This window comes from Pongo pygmaeus, chromosome 14 (genome assembly GCF_028885625.2).
Source record: "Pongo pygmaeus isolate AG05252 chromosome 14, NHGRI_mPonPyg2-v2.0_pri, whole genome shotgun sequence".
In the NCBI taxonomy this organism is placed as follows: domain Eukaryota; kingdom Metazoa; phylum Chordata; class Mammalia; order Primates; family Hominidae; genus Pongo; species Pongo pygmaeus.
In genome coordinates, this window is record NC_072387.2 from 44,810,834 (window position 1) to 44,830,108 (window position 19,275).

General features: G+C 38.4%; 1 protein-coding gene and 1 non-coding gene across 7 annotated transcripts in view; one reads left to right on the forward strand and one right to left on the reverse strand.

The window, feature by feature from the left end:
• Positions 1-19,275, reverse strand: part of CCDC169 (coiled-coil domain containing 169) — a 71,161-nt gene that overhangs the window by 33,542 nt on the left and 18,344 nt on the right. The gene's annotated exons all lie outside the window — the stretch shown is intronic.
• Positions 6,209-6,315, forward strand: LOC129012056 (U6 spliceosomal RNA). Its single transcript, XR_008493551.1, has one exon. It is a non-coding gene; the product is annotated as a U6 spliceosomal RNA (small nuclear RNA).

Genomic DNA, 19,275 nt, shown 5'->3' on the forward strand with positions numbered 1-19,275 from the left:
AAAGCTTTCAAGAATCTAATAATCCTTCTACCTGGCCAACATTCACTGAGGGCAGAAATCTGTACTGACTTGATGACTGGGGATGAGGAAATCTGGGAAAGAGGTATGTGGATGGTCCTATAAAAGTGGGAACAAAGGGTGAAATCTCTGTATTGCGCAGTAATTTTCACCAGAGAGCACCCACTATGTAAGAGACATTAAACCAAGTGGACCAAAGGCTTAACCAGGAGATAGCATCTGGTTTCTGTTCTTGGTCACCCCAGTGGGTGGACAATGAGCTCATGAACAGTAACCACAGTGGCTGAGATGGCGACTTTGCGTTGGCTCAACAGCATGGGTTCCTTCCCACCAAGACTAATCTAGTACTGCTGCTGCTCAATGTCTAGCCTGCCAACAAGAGACGACAACATAAGCCCCTGTTACTGTGCCATCCTTCAAGATCAATCAGCTGCTTGGTGGCAAGCTGATTATACAAGATGCCTTCCAACCTCAAAAGAGCAACAATTCATCCTGACAAGTGTTCCTACCACAGTGCCTCAGCCAGCAACATAATTTGGCAATCTATCAGTTCTGAGAAGGAAGTTTGTTTTTTCACTCAAAAGGGCTCCTTTAGGCCAAAAAAACAATCTTACCATCCTTTTCAGGTGGGACTGGCTGGACAGTCAACTGGTTAATATCCAAGACTGGCAGCCTAGCATAATTAGTGGCTCAAAGCATATGAGTCGAAGGCAGAATGCTAGGCATAGAGCTAATTTGTAGCAAAGAAAACCCACACTATCACTAGAACGTGTGCCTGTTCTGTAGGAGATCTGTATTCTTTATGATTAGACTTGCCTCCAGAGCCTGCCCTGTGATTACAGAACTGAACATTAGAAACATGCCACTGGGAACTGAACTTGCTGGTTGGAATTTACTGCAGTGCATTTGTGAGTTCAGGTAAATTCGTCAGTTGATTTTAGCCCAATAGACCCAGATGCCAATTTACTCTAAATCTGCTTAGGTCTGGGTTGTTTAATCATCCCATACTTTTTAGTTTTCTCTTATACTCTGGGAAAACCATTAAGAGGTGCCCCTGATGAGAGACTGTCACATGTCAGAAACTTTTTCAGGAAGTTCATATAGAGGAATAACTGTCTACCCCTCTAGTGCTGCCCAGAAATGCTTGGCCCCACCCAACTTGAATCTACCACCCAGAAATGACTTATGCTAACAATTAAACCTCCTCTGCCAACACGTCAGCACATAGTGTTCAGATTACCAAATACACAGCCCTTGGGGAGGTATGTGATCTCATCCTTAGACAAAAAGGAGATGAGTGGAAATAATCTTCTAAGGCCAGCCTGATCAACTCTCACATAATGCTATTTGAACTGTACCAGCATGACTGTGCCAGCACCTGATGAATGATGAACATCTCCATCTCCTTCTGGGTGTGAAAGTACATTGTATATTGATTTACTGCTAGATCTAGTCTCCTATTGGCCCTGTCCTGGTAGTCTTGGACACCTAACATGTGCCACAAAGATTAGTTCTAAAACCTAACTAAATAGAAGTACTACTAGCTTTGAACTATACCTAGGAATTCAAGTCATGCTTCAAATATGCTTTTAATTGTGGCTCAAGCCTTCAATCATGAAAACCTGAAGATCCCCTGCCCCAACTGAAAGGATAAAGGTGGCTGGAGGGGTGAAGATTGGTATATACTGGAGAGCCCAACATAGCATCTTTAAAGAACGATTTTTACCTAGTAAGTATGTTCTGGCTCTGCTCTGTGCATAAAAGGGCCATCTAACTATAGGTCCAGAGCTAGTGGCCTTGCTTTCTTGAACTATGTCTCTGTGTCCAGCTCTGGATCAGTGATGGGGGTATCTCTTTTCTAAGAGATACTGTGGTTGGCCAGTCTATGTAAGGTCTCCACCTCTAGACTAATGAGTTCTGGGAACATATAAAGCAGTGAAAACTCTTTTGGTATAAAATATATGACTGAAAGAAGGAGAAAATACAATTTGCAGAAGGAGGTGAGTTCTGTCCTGGAAGAAGCCAGAGGGAATGCTGATCAAACCAAACCAAAATGCCCTCTACAAAGGAGATGTTAAAGCCCAGGGTTTGGCCATGGTATCTGGGTTGCTGAAAAGGAGTAGGAGAGGGAGGGATTAATAGAATTAAGCAGTTCAAGGAATTGCGAGGCTATAGTATGTGTTGAATTTACAATCAAGTTCCCCAAAACATTGGTAGGAAAGTAGAGAAAAAAAGGGTTAGATAGAGGTCAGAGCAATAATACACTCATTTGGTTTAAAATTTAATCTCCAACTGATAACTGATCATTTTCAGTAACTTCAATTAGTTCTCACATTCTTGCAAATTAAAGGGAAAAAATCTTCAAGTCAAATTCTCTCAATTATATTGGTCATGATCTAGGTCACTAAATCTATTAAAAGAATCATTCAAAGAAAAATGGAAGCAGCTGATTTAAATCTTCACAAAGCAAAACTGCAAAATATTTTAGAGCTCATACCTTCCTGAAACACAGCTACTTCTCTAAACACTTTATTCTCTCTTAGATACTTCTTAACAATTATTAGAATTTTAAAAATTATATTAAGAGAATAATTAGGTGAAACAGGGCAAGTTCGAGTCTCTGAAAATAATTCTAGTGATAAAACAAGTCCCTCAGAAATGACACATCCTCACTATATATGTTTGACTAACGTCCCTGTTAAAACATAATTGGGTGATATTTCTCAGGTAGGTATTATTGTTCTTCAAAAATTAATTACACACTAGTATCATGAATGGTTTCCAGTTCCCTTCCCCCAAATACAAATTTGCTCCAGAAGAAAATCAATAAAAGGTAAACATATGCAAGAAGCTAAACTGAGTCATTTTATAGAAAATTAAAGCGCTACGAAATAAACTGCTCAATATGAAGAGCTTTTGAAGGGATAATCAGGGGGTGAGGGAGGTAGTTCAAAATTCTGCCACATGGATGCTTGCTCCAAGAATTCCAAGTTTAGGCTACCATAGTAACATAGATCAGTTACATAATTTGTTAAATACATTTATAGATGTAAAATGAATCCAACCCTTTTTAGTATAGTTTTAATGGAAAATGTATCTAAGTTCTAAAAGAAGTTAGCTTACAAATAATTTTCTGGAACACAAATTATTTTTGCATTAAAGATGACCTGAATTAGATGGGATTCAAAACTTTAGAAATTCATACCCAAAAAAAGTACATTCAAAATAGCAGTTAAAATTACAGGCAATATATGATTAAAAGCCAAAATCTGAAACATAGACAATAAATACTTCAGAAGTTTTTAAAAGAAGTTGATCAACATGGGCTACAGAGTCCCTAAAATGAGAAGGATTTAGATGGAAAAAGTGAGATGAAAGAGCTATATACTGGTCACAGGCTTGAATCAGAAATGATTATTTAATGGGAGTGATACAGCTGAAGCAAAATATTTGAGCAATAAATAAAAAACAAAGTAGGATACCTAGGGAAGGACCTGGATAAAGAAAGCTTAACATGTTAGGCTCAGGAGTCTAAGAACTGGGAGCTATTCCAAGTTATTAAAGAAGAGACATGATGAAAATAGGGACTTAGGAATATTAGTCAAGTGGCAGTCTCTATGACAGAGGATGTTTTCTGTTACTTTCAGGTGTGAATTTGCAATTCTAACTCTCGAGGCTTAAAAATTTTTAATATACCTGTACTTCCTTTGTGACTTAGACTATATCTTGCTGCTATTCCCAACCTGACTAGATTCCTTGTCTCGTAGCCTAATTTTACAATTCATGCATTTATTCAAAAACTACTTATGAAGCACCTCTTAGGTGTCAGGCATTGTGCTAGGGATAGCACACTAAGAATTACAAACCCAGACCCTGTCCTCATGAAGCTGAGAATCTAATAGGGGATTCAGAATGTGGTCTATCTTGATGAATGTTACATGTGAGCTTGAGAAGAATCTGTGCTCTGGTGGTGTTGGATGGAATATTCAATAAATGTCAGATCAAGTTGATTGGTAGCACTGTTCAGGTCAACTGCCTGCTTTATTTATCAATCACTGACAGTGGGATGTTGAAGTCTCCAACTTTCATAATGGATTTGTTTATTTTTCCTCCAGTAATTTATCAAAATTACCATTTAGGTGCACCTACCAGTTTACAATTCTAGCAGCTCTCATTTTAGGTAAACAGATCTCAATTGTGACTGTCCACTTTTGTCTGTTTATCCGGATTTCAGGGTAGGAGTTTGCCCTGCAAATTCAATTTTCCAATGGGTCCAAGAAAAGTCATTGATTTTCAGTTTGATCACCATTTTCTTGTTGTAATGACAAGATTGACAACTTTCAAGCTATATACATGTTCTAGTTGAAACAAGGAGTCACAAACTTTGATCACCTTTTCTAACTGAAATGAAAAGAATGTATTCTCCAAATCAATGGCTGTACACCCTGTAACTGAAACCTTATTAATCTGCTCTGGCAGTGATATCACATCAGGCAAAGTAGCTGCAATTGATGCTACTAATTGTTTAAGTCTGCAGTAGCCTACAGTTTTTCCCCAAGAGACATCCAGTTTCTGCAGCCATTAGGCTGGCAAATTAAAGAGAGCTAGGTTAGGCAGCAGTATATTTGCGTCTTTCAGGTCTTTAATTATGGCACTAATCCCTACTGTCTTCCCTGGGATAAGAAATGTTTTTGATTTACAATTTTGATCTGATGAAGGGAGCAGTTTCAGAAGTTTTTATTTGGTCTTTTCCCTACCATGATAGCTTTTACTTCAGAGATTAGGGACCCATAAGGGGGTAACTTTCAACTGTCAAGTATATCTATTTCAATTATGTACTTGGTGATGGAGATAATTATCACTGCAGGGGTAGGGGAGTCTGTGGGCACATTGAGCCCACTGTGATTTGGAATTTGGTCATAGATTTCCACTCTGGGAATCAACGTCAACTCAGACTCTGTGCTCAATCATCCTTGAGAGTTCTAGTTATTTCCTTTTCCTCAGTGTACAGTCACCTGTATAAATGGCCAGAGGTCCCTTTTGGGAGGACTGTGGATACTGTCATAATATAAATTTTGACTAGTATTGCAGGGCCCTTCTTAGGAATCCAGCCACTTCTTTGGTCAGTAGTTTCTGGTTCTGGAAATTAGTTCAGGTCTGAGAAATGAGTAAAGAATTATGCTTTCCGCTGGGCTGAGTGTCCTCAGCCTCCTGCTCCTCTGTTCTTGCTTTTCTTTCTTTAATTAGAGATGCTGAACAGCACCATTCTTAATTGGCTTGGCAACCAGGGGAGGAGGTGGGTGCAGCTCCTGAGGGGGAAACAGTTGTCTTGTTGGGAAGAGGCCTCCGCAGCATCTTCCAGCACAGTGGGTACTCTTCTAGCCCTTATTAGGGAAGGGTGGGCCACCTCTGCACATCCAGAGGGTTCAGGTAGACTCCAGATCCTTAGGGGCACCTATCCAGATGTCCTGTCAGAGTTTTCAGGATCCCTGGTCATCCCTATCAGGGCCCTGTCCTTCACATAACAGACCTACCCGGGCTGAGCATTCAGATGCCTCTGGAGCTCTGCAACTCTCACAATTAGGTCTTTAGCCTGTTGTTTTACCCTGTCCACCCTTCCACTACTGGTATAGAGGGACTCTTATGAGGCTACCACCAAGGCTTTCTGTTTCACATACTTGTTAACAGTTCTCAGCCTCTCATTATCCTTATGTAGGGTGTCAATACAACTTAGCAGCAAATGCCTGCATCATGGCTTCTTCCACAGTATTCCACTCCAACAGGACATCTTCCAAGATCATCATCAGTGCAGTCTTTATGAAGTGAACTGCCACGTTGGGCCAGGATCTATTGCTGTCACATCTACCAATCAGAACAGATCCTGCTACATGGTGAGTGAGCCAGTTACAAATTACCTCCTATTTTCTCATATCACTATCCATACTCCTAGTTTTAGACCTGGTCTTCTGAGAAGGAGACACTAAGATGGGATTACATGTACAAGGATCATGTTATCAGACATGCCCATGTAAAAGGAAATAGAGAGGGAGCAGGAGAAGGCCAGGAGAGCAGTCTGACAGTAATGCAAGTCTTAGCCCTAAGTAAAGGACAGTGAGAGAAGGTTGGCTGAAAGCAAAAGCATCCTAGGCTGTAATGTAGTCTAGGAAAAGTTTGGCAAAGCCAACCAAGAGTACTCACTTCTGCAGCACATATACTAAAATTAGAATGATACAGAGAAGATTAGCATAGTCCCTGTGCAAGAATGACACACAAATTCATGAAGAATTTCATATTTTTACAAGCCAAAAAAGATAAGAGTCCTATCTTCAACCTCCTTAAACAGAATAACTCTCAGCCAATAATTTTGTATCCAGCAAAACTAAGTTTCATAAATGAAGGAGAAATAAAGTCATTTTCAGACAAACAAACGCTGAGGGAATTTGTCACTACCAAACCAGCACTATAAGAAATGCTAAAAGGAGTTCTAGACCTTGAAACAAAAACCCAATATGTACCAAAACAGAACCTCTTGAAACCTTAAAACTCACAGGTACTATATAAAACAATAACACAATGAAAAAAAACTATCTAGGTAACAATTAATATGATGAAGAGAACAGTGCCTCGTATCTCAATATTAACACTGAATGTAAATGGTCTAAATGCTCTGCTTAAAAAATACAGAATGAATTTTAAAAATCACAAACCAAATATCTGCTGTCTTCAAGAGACTCACCTAACATGGAAGGATTCATATAAACTCAAGGTAAAAGGGTGCAAAAAGATATTCCATGCAAACAGAAACCAAAAGTGAGCAGTAGTAGCTATTCTTATATCAGACAAAACAGACTTCAAAGCAATAACACATTAAAAAAAGCAAAGATGGTCACTATATAATGACAAAAGGATCAATTCAACAAGAAGATATTTCAATTTTAAATTTATATGCACCTAACACTGGAGATCCCAGATTTATAAAACATTTTAAAATGTTTAAATTTTAAAAATTACTACTAGATCTAAGAAATGAGACAGCAACACAATAATGGTGGAAGACTTCAATACACCACTGACCAGCACTAGACAGATCTTTGAGACAGAAAGTCAACAAACAATGAACTTAAATGACATTCCAGAAGGAATGCACTTAACAGATATTTACAGAACATTCTTCCCAACAACTGCAGAGTATACATTCTTCTCATGAGCACATGGAACATTCTCCAAGACAGACCGTATGATAGGCCACAAAATAAATCTCAATAAATTTTTAAAAATTGAAATCATATCAAGTATATTCTCAGACAACAGAGGAATAAAATTAGAAATCAACTCCAAAAGGAACTCTCAGAACTATACGAATACATACAAATTAAATAATCTGCTCCTGAATGATATCTGGGTTAACAATGAAATAAAGATGGAAATTTAGAAATTCTTTGAATTGAATGATAATAATGACACAAGCCATCAAAACCTCTAGTATACAGCAAAAGCAGTGCTAAGAGGAAAGTTTATAGCACTAAATGCCTGTATCAAAAAAGGTGAAAGAGCACAAACTGCCAACCTAATGTCATACCTCAAGGAGCTAGAGAAACAACAACAAACCAAACCCAAAGCTACAAGAAGAAAAGAAATAACAAGATCAGAGTAGAACTAAATTAAATTCAAACAAAAAAACCCCAAAGGATCAATGATACAAAAATCTGGCTCTTTGAAAAAATAAACAAAATAGAACATTAGTTAGATTAACCAAGAAAAGAAGAGAGAAGATCCAAATAAGCTCAATTAGAAATGATCCTGGAAACATTACAACCAACACCACAGAAATAACAAAAGATCATTCAAGCCAGGCATGGTGGCTCATGCCCGTAATCCCAGCACTTTGGGAGGCTGAAGTGGGCAGATCATTTGAGGTCAGAAGTTCAAGACCAGCCCGGCCAACATGGTGAAACCCCATCTCTACTAAAAATACAAAAATTAGCTGGGTGTGGTGGTGGATGCCTATAATCCCAGCTACTCGGGAGGCTGAGGCAGGAGAATCACTTGAACCAGCAGGTGGAGGTTGCAGTAAACTGAGATTGTGCCACTGCACTCCAGCTGGGGTGAGAGAGCAAGACTCCAACTCAAATAAAAAAAAAAAATCATTTGAGACTGCTATGAATACCTTTATGTGCAGAAACTAGAAAACCTAGAGGAAATGGATAAGTTCTTGGAAACATACAACCCTCCTAGGTTAAATCAGGAAGAAATAGAAACCCTGAACAGATCAATAATATGCAATGAGATTGAATCAGTAATTTAAAAGTTGCCAACAACAATAAAAACACCCAGGACCAGATGGATTCACAGCTAAATTCTACCAGGCATTCAAAGAAGAATTGGTATCAATCCTACTGAAACTATTTCAAAAGACTGAGAAAGAGGGACTCCTCCCTAAATCATTCTATGAAGCCAGTATCACCCTGATACTAATATCTGGAAAGGATACAACAAAAAAAGAAAACTACAGACCAATTTCCCTGATGAACATAGAGGCAGAAATCCTCAACAAAATACTAGCTAACTGAATCCAACAGCACATCAAAAAGATAAGGTACCTTGATCAAGTGGGCTTCATTCCAGGGATGCAGGGATGATTTAACATATGCAAGTTAATAAATGTGATATATCACAAAAAACAGAATTAAAAACAAAAACCATATGATCATCTCAACAGATGCAGAAAAAGCACTGGACAAAATCCAGCATCACTTTGTGATAAAAACTCTCAACAAACTAGACACAGAAGGGACTTACTTCAAAATAATAAAAACCACACATGACAAACCCACAGCCAACATCATACTGAGTGCGGAGAAGTTGAAAGCATTCTTCCTGAGAACAGGAACAAGACAAGGATGCCTACCTGCACCACTCCTATTGAATATAGTTCTGGAAGTCCTAGCCAGAGCATTCGGGCAAGAGAAAGAAATAAAGGGCATCCAAATTGGAAAAGAGGAATCCTAACTATTGCTGTTTTCAGACGACATGATTGTATACCTAGAAAATCCTAAAGACTCCTCCCAAAAGGCTCCTAGATTTGATAAACAAATTGAGTAAAGTGTCAGGTTACAAAATCAATGTACACAAATCAGTAGCACTGCTGCACAACAAAACGACCAAGCTGAGAATCAAATCAAGAACTCAATCTCTTTTACAATAGCTGCAAAAACGAAACAAAACAACAACTAGGAATATACTTAACAAAGCAGGTGAAAGATCTCTACAAGGACAACTACAAACCACTGCTGAAAGAAATCACCGATGAAACACACAAAAAAGGAAACATATCCCATGCTCATGAATTGGAAGAATCATTGTGAAAAGGACCATATTGCCCAAAGCAATGTATACATTCAGTGCAATTCCCATCAAAATACCAACATCATTTTTCATGGAATTAGAAAAAAAAATCCTAAAATTCATATTGAACCAAAAAGGAGTCCAAATAGCCAAAGCAATCCTAATCAAAAGAACAACCCTGGAGGCATCATATTACTAGACTTCAAATTATACTACAAGGGTATAGTTACCAAAACAGCATGGTACTGGTATAAAAAACAGGCACATAGATTAATGGAACAGAATAGAGAACCCAGAAATAAAACCAAATACTTACAGCCCGCTGATCTTTGACAAAGCATACAAAAACATAACTTAGGGAATGGACCCTCTTTTTAATAAATGGTGCAGGGAAAACTAGCAATCCACATGTAGAAGAATAAAACTGGATCCCTATCTCTTACCTTATATAAAAATCAACTCAAGATGGATCAAAGACTTACATATAAGATCTGAAAGTATAAAAATTCTAGAAGACAAGGTTGGAAAAATTCTCATAGACATTGGCCTAGGCAAAGAATTCATGACTAAGATGCAAAAAGCAAATGCAACAAAAACAAAAATAAATACATAAGACCTAATTAAACTAAAAAGCTTCTGCACAGCAAAAGACATAATAATCACAGCAAGCACACAACCCACAGAACGGGAGAAATTATTTGCAAACCACACATCTGATAAAGAATCTAGAATCTACAAGGAACTCAAACAAATCAGCAAGAAATAAACAATTCCATCAAAAAGTGGGCAAAGTACATGAATAGATATTTCTCAAATGAAGATATACAAATGGCCAACAAACATGGAAAAATGCTCAACATCACTAATCCTCAGGGAAATGTAAACTAAAACCACAAAGATGCTTACCTTACTCCTGCAAGAATGGCTATTAAAAAGTAAAAAAAAAATAGATGTTCGCATGGATGTGGGGAAAAGGGAATGCTTATACACTGCTGATGGGAATGTAAATTAGTACAACCTCTATAGAAAACAGTATGGAGATTCCTTAAAGAGCTAAAAGTAGATCTACCATGTGATCCAGCAATCACACTACTGGATATCTACCCAAAGAAAGAGAAGTCATTATACAAAAAAGACACTTGCACACATATGTTTATAGGAGCACAATTCATAATTGCAAAGATGTGGAACCAACCTAAGTGCCCATCAGCTAACAAGTAGATAAAGAAAATGTGGTTATATATACACCATGGAATACTACTCAGGCATTAAAAGGAATGAAACAATGTCTTTTGCAGTAACTTGGATGGAATAGAAGGGTAATATTCTAAGTGAAGTAACAAAGGAGTAGAAAACCAAACACCGTATGTTCTGACTTATAAGTGGGAGCTTTACTGAGTATGCAGAAGCATACAGAGTGATATAATGAACTTTAGAGACCCAGAAGTGGGTGGCTGGGAGGGAAGGAAGGGATAAAAAAACTACACATTAGTGGCCGGGTGTGGTGGCTCATACCTATAATCCCAGCACTTTGGGAGGCCAAAGCGGGCGGATCTCGAGGTCAGGAGTTCGAGACCAACCTGACCAACATGGTGAAACCCCATCTCTACTAAAAATACAAAAAAATTAGCCTGGAGTGGCCGTGCACGTCTGTAATCCCAGCTACTCAGGAGGCTGAGGCAGAAGAATCGCCTCAACTCAGGAGGCGGAGGTTGCAGTGAGCCGAGATTGCACCACTGCACTCACGCCCAGGTGACAGAGTGAGACTCCATCTCAAAAAAAAAAAAAAACTAAAAAAAAAAAAAAAATAGGCCAGGCGCGGTGGCTCATGCCTGTAATCCCAGCACTTTGGGAGGCCGAGGCGGGTGGATCACCTGAGGTTGGGAGTTCGAGACCAGCCTGACCAACACGGAGAAACCCCGTCTCTACTAAAAATACAAAATCAGCCAGGCGTGGTGGCACATGCCTGTAATCCTAGCTATTTGGGAGGCTGAGGCAGGAGAATCGCTTGAACGCAGGAGGCAGAGGTTGCAGTGAGCCGAGATCGTACCATTGCACTCCAGCCTGGGCAACAAGAGCCAAACTCCGTCTCAAAAAAAAAAAAAAAATAATAATAATAATAAAATAATAAAACTACACATTAGGGACAATGTACACTACTCAGGTGATGGGTGCACTAAAATCTGAGAATTCACCACTGTATAATTCATCCATGTGACAAAAAAAAACCATTTGTACCCCAAAATGTATTGAAATAAAAAATTTTTGAAAAAAGACATCAGGGAACTTTAAGTCGAAGTCAGCTAACAATGGAGTCCCATGTTTCGCAGGAATGGGTCTGCTTTAGTAGCTCCACTGCACTTAATCATAGGCAGAGAATAGCCCTTAAGAAGTATAAACCTGATACAAAAGTAGTGACACGTATAAAAATTTTTGAAGCCCAGCACCTAGGGTCCTCAATTAACCTTCCTGTCCTGGGAAGTCTGTGAGGTTCATTGTTGGGTCACCACACTAACTTTTCTATTTTTTTAAATTATTTTTTCTCTCATTTTTTCTTCCTATTTCTTCCCAATCAACACACTAACTTTTCTAAAGGGCATTTCAGGTTTTTTGCTGAAGAATCCTCCAATCTCCTACCCCATAAGGTTTAATCCTAGCTGCTGGTTTATGGAGTAGGGCAGGAGAAGAGAGCTGAGAGTTCCATTATTCAAACTGCATATTTTCATTTGATCCCATCATTCTTAGACCTCTATCTCACTCACACTTCTCTGTGTCTGAAACTCCAAAGTACAAGAGCTATTGCAGTTTAATTTCTCCAGAAAATAGACTCCTAACTGAAGGAGAGTATCCTGGCTGCATGGGATGGCAGAGGGGTCCCAGTAACCAACTGTTCCATGTGTTCATCTTCAACTGTCTCCCAGTTTTCAGCTCCTTTCTCACCCCCACCTTCTTCCATACCTGCCAAGTTCTAAAGCACTAAGCAGATCAGAAGAGTGAATGCATTATTTTCACCGATATTCTTCTCTGCAGGCACTCTGTTGTTGCTTCCTCAACTTCTATCAAGTCAATGTGTATTCTTCCAGCTATAAGCCTTCCAAAATTTGTTTAAATCACTCACCTGCTGAGATTTCTTCTTATGCATTAATTTCAATGATCAGCTATCATGTCTTGTCTAATAAATATCATATCCAAATGTAAAAGTAGGCCCCTGGGTGCCTATTCTTAACATTTTCTTCACAATTCAAACTCAACTTTACCAAAATAAAAATTATGATTTTACTTACACCAATTATACCCACAGTTTTCCAATTTTACATTTGTTATTGGATTTTGTCAGGTGGGAGTACTTTAGGAATTTTATACATGGGATGAATATGGGCTTGTGAGACAGGAGCATGTAAGAGTGAACACACCAAATGACGTAATAGTCATAAAAAAAAATTTCCTGAGGCCCCACAGACATACTGCCTTACTTACTAGTTTCACAAGCAAAAAATGTTTTGACTAAAATGGGGAACATTCTAATTATGCACATTTGCATTTTTTAAAGTACAATAATACTACTGCTTCAATAATATTTCTACTATTCTACAAGATTTAAAAATAGTAATTTTATACTCAAAAACTGTGAATTCTAAAATAGATCACATTTGAGATTGTTAACAACCCACCCTGGTGTTTGAGTTAGAAATTCCATCAATGTTTTTATTTAAAATTTTTTTGTAATGTACTAATTTCTAAAGCTTTATAAGCACCATGTGGAAAATGTATTAAGAAGCAGCTTCATAGCAGTTGTGGTCTTCGTGCCTTGTCTTTCGTTCTTTCTTCACTATTATCTTTAAGCTTTAACACCTTGGTTTCTTCTTCCAGCCTCTAACACATGACTTTGTCTCCCAGCTCTGTGCATGTTCATTCTCTCCAGGCTCAACAGAGAGACAAAAAGTATTTTCTCTTCTGCAGTTAGCCTCAGCATTGCCCCCACACACAGTTACAGCTGGTGTGGCCCAGAATTCCCAGAATAACCCACTTCACTCTCCTTCTCTGTACCTGCTTCCTATGAGTTGTGTTTTAGACATACTATGCTTTGAAATTATACTGTAACTCAGGAAGTTAGGATGCTTCATTGTGGCAATCTCACGGGAATAAGGCCAGCATAAAAATAAATTATCCTGGGGAGACGACAAAAACACATTACAGATTTTGCAAAAACTACAGCAATCATGAAGTAACCTGGACCATTAACAAGAAGATATTTGTAATTATCCATTTATAAATATACATACCGGAGATCCCTGAAAAGTATAAAATTGTACTACAATAACTTTAAGGTTCCCTCTTATTTTACTGCCTCCAAAATGAACTAGATATCTTTAAAACAGAAGAACAGACTCTCTCATTCCATCACTTCCAATTCACTGGACTACTTATGACTTAATGTTCTTGATCTTCCCAAGGAACTGCTTTTATCTGATGATATAAATCAATGGTAATATACTAGAAAACTGCAGCCTGGAAAGACAAAGCAACACCACAGTTAAACTGAAAATTCTACTAGATATTAACAACAACGAAAATCACATACATAAAGCTAATTCTCCTATTATCATAAAAGAGCTGTTTTGTTTTGTTTCTGACACTAATAACTTCTTAGCATTCCAAGCAATAACATATTTCACCTACGATCCTGTTTTAATTTGCTTTTTAAAGGTCATTTTCCAAGAGTAGATTGAAACAACAGGGTAAGAATAAGAAATTTCAAGATACCGTTTACACACCTGAAATAAAGTATACTTAGGTTTTAAAAAAAAGTCCCTCATCTCTATCCAAAGCAGAAAGAAAATTCCATTAGCTGCATTTTTTTTTTTTTTTTTGAGACGGAGTCTCCCTGTCACCCAGGCTGGAGTGCAGTGACGTGATCTCTGCTCACTGCAGGCTCTGCCCGCCGGGTTCACACCATTCTCCTGCCTCAGCCTCCCGAGCAGCTGGGACTACAAGAGCCCGCCATCGCGCCCGGCTAATTTTTTGTATTTTTAGTAGAGACGGGGTTTCACCGTGTTAGCCAGGATGGTCTCGATCTATGACCTCGTGATCCACCTGCCTCGGCCTCCCAAAGTGCTGGGATTACAAGGCGTGAGCCACCGCGCCCGGCCTGTATATTATTTTTTAAACCAATAATTGCTAACAAACACACACAAAAAAAGTAAAAAAAAAAATCACTCCACTGAACGCTTACAAAAGAAAAAACAGGAGAATACAATGTAGTTAAGCACAGCTCCTACATATATAGTACTTTTCAATATAGGCAACTGCAACAATGAAAGAACACAGACTTCTACATACTTAAATACCAAATGCCCCCTTGTGGACAGCACTGTTACTAGATTTGCATATAAAATCTGTTTAAACTAACTTATCTCTCTGTGATTTCAAGCTATGTACCTATCAATTGACCATTCTGATCTTGGAGAGAACACAAACCCAGTGAGGGCTGTCCACAGAACAGCTCAGGAGGCAGTCTCAGAGATTATAGCATTTTCATAACCTCAATACTTTAAAAATATATACTTACACATGTCAATAGTGCTCTAGGGTCACTAATTTTAATGACTGGTTATCAGGCATTAAAAACAACATTTCTAAGAATTTTCAAAAGGCATAAACTACCAGAGTGAGCCCAGTGGGAGCATGACTAATTGGGTGTACAGTGAGGTAATGGGTCCCAGGAAGACCCAAATGGGGCTGGATGTCCATCAGGCAGCACAGCTAAAAGAAGAATCTGAATCATGGTAAAGAAATTAGTATCACAGTCAGGAAAATGGTGTGGGGCATCAGGATGAAGAAAAGATAAGTAGGTCAATGAGTAATAAGACTGGAAGTCAGAGAGTGGGACATGACATGGACCACAACAGAGAATAATAGAGGGGAGAGTCTTGCTTCTCTGAAGAGCCAGGTGTGTGATAAAAACAATGGCCCTATGGTTTAAAAGAACTAAGACTTAAAACCATCTCTTTCTTCAGGCTTCTCTTGCTTTTGTAATATGTTCTTCTCCTGTTTGTCCTATGGCAAGCTGAAACATATGTCAGAAGGGAATATAGACAAACAGTCAAAGATTAATATTTCAAAAAGCCAATTCATCAAAGGATTAATTTGCAGGGAGACCAATCTACCTACGATTCCAAACTTACTAAAAATTCGCTTTAAGGAAAATCATTCATATATGTGAACTTACAGTCTGAAATATACTCTTTTTCTAAGAATATTTTCAATAATAATACTAAATGCTAAATGATTTCCATAAGTTTTGGGTTTTCAATAAACATTTCTTAAAATGTTACTAAATAAAATTATATTCATTAGAACATATTCAAGGATTTGGATTTTGGCAAATTGGCTTCCTGTGAATTGGTTTTCTACAAATTGATCAAGAGTCTTCCAGAGAATGTTTGAGATGAGATTAAGTATTTTCCTAAATAATGTTTCTCTGTTTCTACACCTTCTCCCCCATTCTTTTCACCACCAGCTAGTCTTGTTAGCTTTAGGAACAGGATCCATCTGACTGACAAAGCATATGCACTGGTGAGAGATTTCCCTGAAGGATCCAAGCTGCCTGGGTGTAGTGGCGGACAAGGGGGAGGGTATTGATAGGAAATCTAGAGAAAGAGAAAAATAGGGGTCATCACTTTTATGACTCTGAATGAGTCAAGCAATAGGACTTCCACTTTGCAATACAATTGACTACAGAGATATGGTGAGGCTTGTTGATAAGAGCCATTACTGTAACTTATCACAAGCAAGGCTGTATTCCACATCTTTCCCTGAGGGATATAGATCCCCTATATCTGTTGATCTCAAGTTGTGCTCTGTAATAGAGCCATTGTGATGTCAGCCAAAAAAATACAAATGTCCAGGCCTTACTCCAGACCTACCAAATTTCTGGGGAAATCCTCAGAACGTATACTTTTAATATACATTAGTATACATACATAATGTATATAAAAGTACACATTAAGCAGCACTATTCACAATAGCAAAGACATGGAATCAACCCAAATGCCCATCAATGATAGATTGGATAAAGAAAATGTGGTACATATACACCATGGAATAATATGCAGCCATAAAAAGGAAAGAGATCATATCCTTTGCAGGGATATGGATGGAGCTGAAAGCCATTTCCCTCAGTAAACTAATGCAGGAACAGAAAAACAAACACCCCATGTTCTCACTTATAAGTGGGGCCTGAATATTGAGAACACACGGACACAGAGAGGGGAACAATACACACTGGGGCCTGTCAGGGGGTAGGGTGGGGGAGTGGAGAGCATTAGGAAAAATAGCTAATGCATGCTGGACTTAATACCTAGGTGATGTGTTGATAGGTGCAGCAAACCACCATGGCACATGTTTACCTATGTAACAAATCTGCACATCCTGCACATGTACCCCAGAACTTAAACATTAAAATTAAAAAAGAATATACCTTTAATATATATTAATATGGCTACAGGTCTTTGCTGAACATACCTGGAAATTCTTGGAAGGAATTTCAGGTAGGCACTAAGTCCCTTTTTGGTGAATGCACATGTTAGAGACTAGAAAATGTACACCCAACTAGCTCAAGGGAAGTAAAGGTTCTGCACTTTTTATTAAGAGGGTTAAATATCAGCCGGGTGAGATGGCTCATGCCTGGTAATGGGAGGCTGAGGCAGGCAGATAACCTGAGGTCAGGAGTTCAGCCTGGCCAACATGGCAAAACCCCATCTCTACTAAAAATACAAAAATTGAGAGTGGTGGCAGGCACCTGTAATCCCAGCTACTTGGGAGGCTGAGGCAGGAGAATCGCTTGAACCCGGGAGGCGGGGGTTGCAGTGACCCGAGATCGTGCCATTACACTCCAGCCTGGGCAACAGAGCAAGACTCCATCTCAAAAAAAAAAAAAAAAAGGGGTTAAATATCTAATGAATTCTATTATAGTTTTGAGAAGGTACCAAAAGATTCAGAAGATTCGCAACTTATGTAACAGCACAGCTTAATAAGTGAAAACAGATTGCACATCTTTGGGCCTTATGCTTATTCCTTCCAAGACGATTGGGGTTAATTTCACAACAGACTTGTTTTAATAAAATAGTACTTTTCCTTTATCAAGGGTAAATAGAACAGGAACTAACACAGAGCTTACTATGTCAGGCACTATGCTATTTGTTTTATCTATCTCTAATAATCTTCACAGTAACCCTGCATGAGAGTTTAACTAACTCAATTTTACAGATGAGGATAAGCCTCAGAGAGATGAAATACCTTCCTCAGTATCCCATAGTCTGAATTTGAGCCATGATGGTCTGATTCCAAAACCTACGTTTCTAGGGAAAATAGGTTATACTCAGTACATTTTCTCACCCCCACTCTTCCACTACACACCACATCACATTTTCTCCTAATGCCCTAGCCTCTAATTGGCACTTCTTTCTTCGCTTTTGAATAATTTTCCTGAACTCTGGACAACGAGTTTTATCCTCTCCTACAGCAGAAGTTTCTAGAACATTCTTTTGCTGAACATTCATAAAGCCTTCCCCTTCTTGACTTCTGTGATACCATTCTTTCAGTTGTCCCCCTCATCCTTTCTCAATATTTTTCCTTCTCAATAATATTCCCTAAACTGCCTCCTAACACTTTAAATGTCAGCATTCCCCAGGGTTTCAACCTCAATCCTATTTTTCAGACTGCATATTTTTCCCGAGCAATCCCTTGTAGTTTCATGACTTCATGTGACACTTATGACTTGGTGATCTCTATTTTCAGAGAAGCAACTTTCCATAATCCAAAATTATTTTCAGTTGCTTCCAAACCACTATCACCTGTGTAATACACACAAACAAAACTAAACTTACATTTCCTAACATCCTAACTAGTTTCAATTTCTATTATCCTGTTCATTGTAATCCATGAAGTTATTCAAGCCAAAACTCTCAACTGTCATTAAATTCTCTTGCAGTCTCACCCAATATCTAAGTATTCATGAAATCCTCATTCCTAAATAGATCTTTAATCTGTCTCCTCTGCTCCATCCCCATATAATACTGCCCAAGCTAAAAGAAAAACCCACCTTCCCTTACCTAGACTATGACAAAAGCATCCTAACTGGTTTCTCTGATTCAATTCTAACCCACCCTGAGGAATCCTTTCTTCATGGTAGTTGGGGTGGGGGTGGGAGGATCTTTCAATCTCTATATAAAATATTTCAATAGCTTCTTATCATATATAAAAAAATTCACACTCCCTAACATGAATACCAAACCCTTTATTATTTAGCCCCTGCATATTATTTCCAGCATCATTGCTCATCATCCCTCTTATTTATTCCAGACATACTGAACTAACTGTAGAGCTGGGGTGTCTTTAGACAGACTGACCCAGAAATACTTTATAATAATTTGAAAATCTACCTATCTTATGATTTTAAAATTCCACTTCTAAGAACATGTATACTTGAAGCAGTGGTTCTCAAACTTTTTTATTAGAATTACCTGAAGAATTAATAAAAATGTATAGAGGTGGCAAGTAGGTTGAAGGATAGGACTTGGCCTATCCTTTTTTTTTATGAAGTATTTTTATGAAGTGCCCTAGGTGATTCCACAACCTACCAAAGTTTACGTATCACTGCCTTAAAGCAGGGGCTGGCAAACTATAGCCTAAAGATCAAATTCAGCTTCTGCCTGTTTTTGTAAACCAAGATTTTTTAGAATACAGCCTACCAATTAGGTATCGTCTATGGCTCCCTTTATACTACAGCAGCAGGGTTGAATAGCTACAACAAAGATCAGAGATCATACAGCTGCAATGCTGAAAATATTTACTATTTATCCATCTACAGAAAAGTTTGCTAAGCCTAGAGAACACTTTGCACTGAAAGAC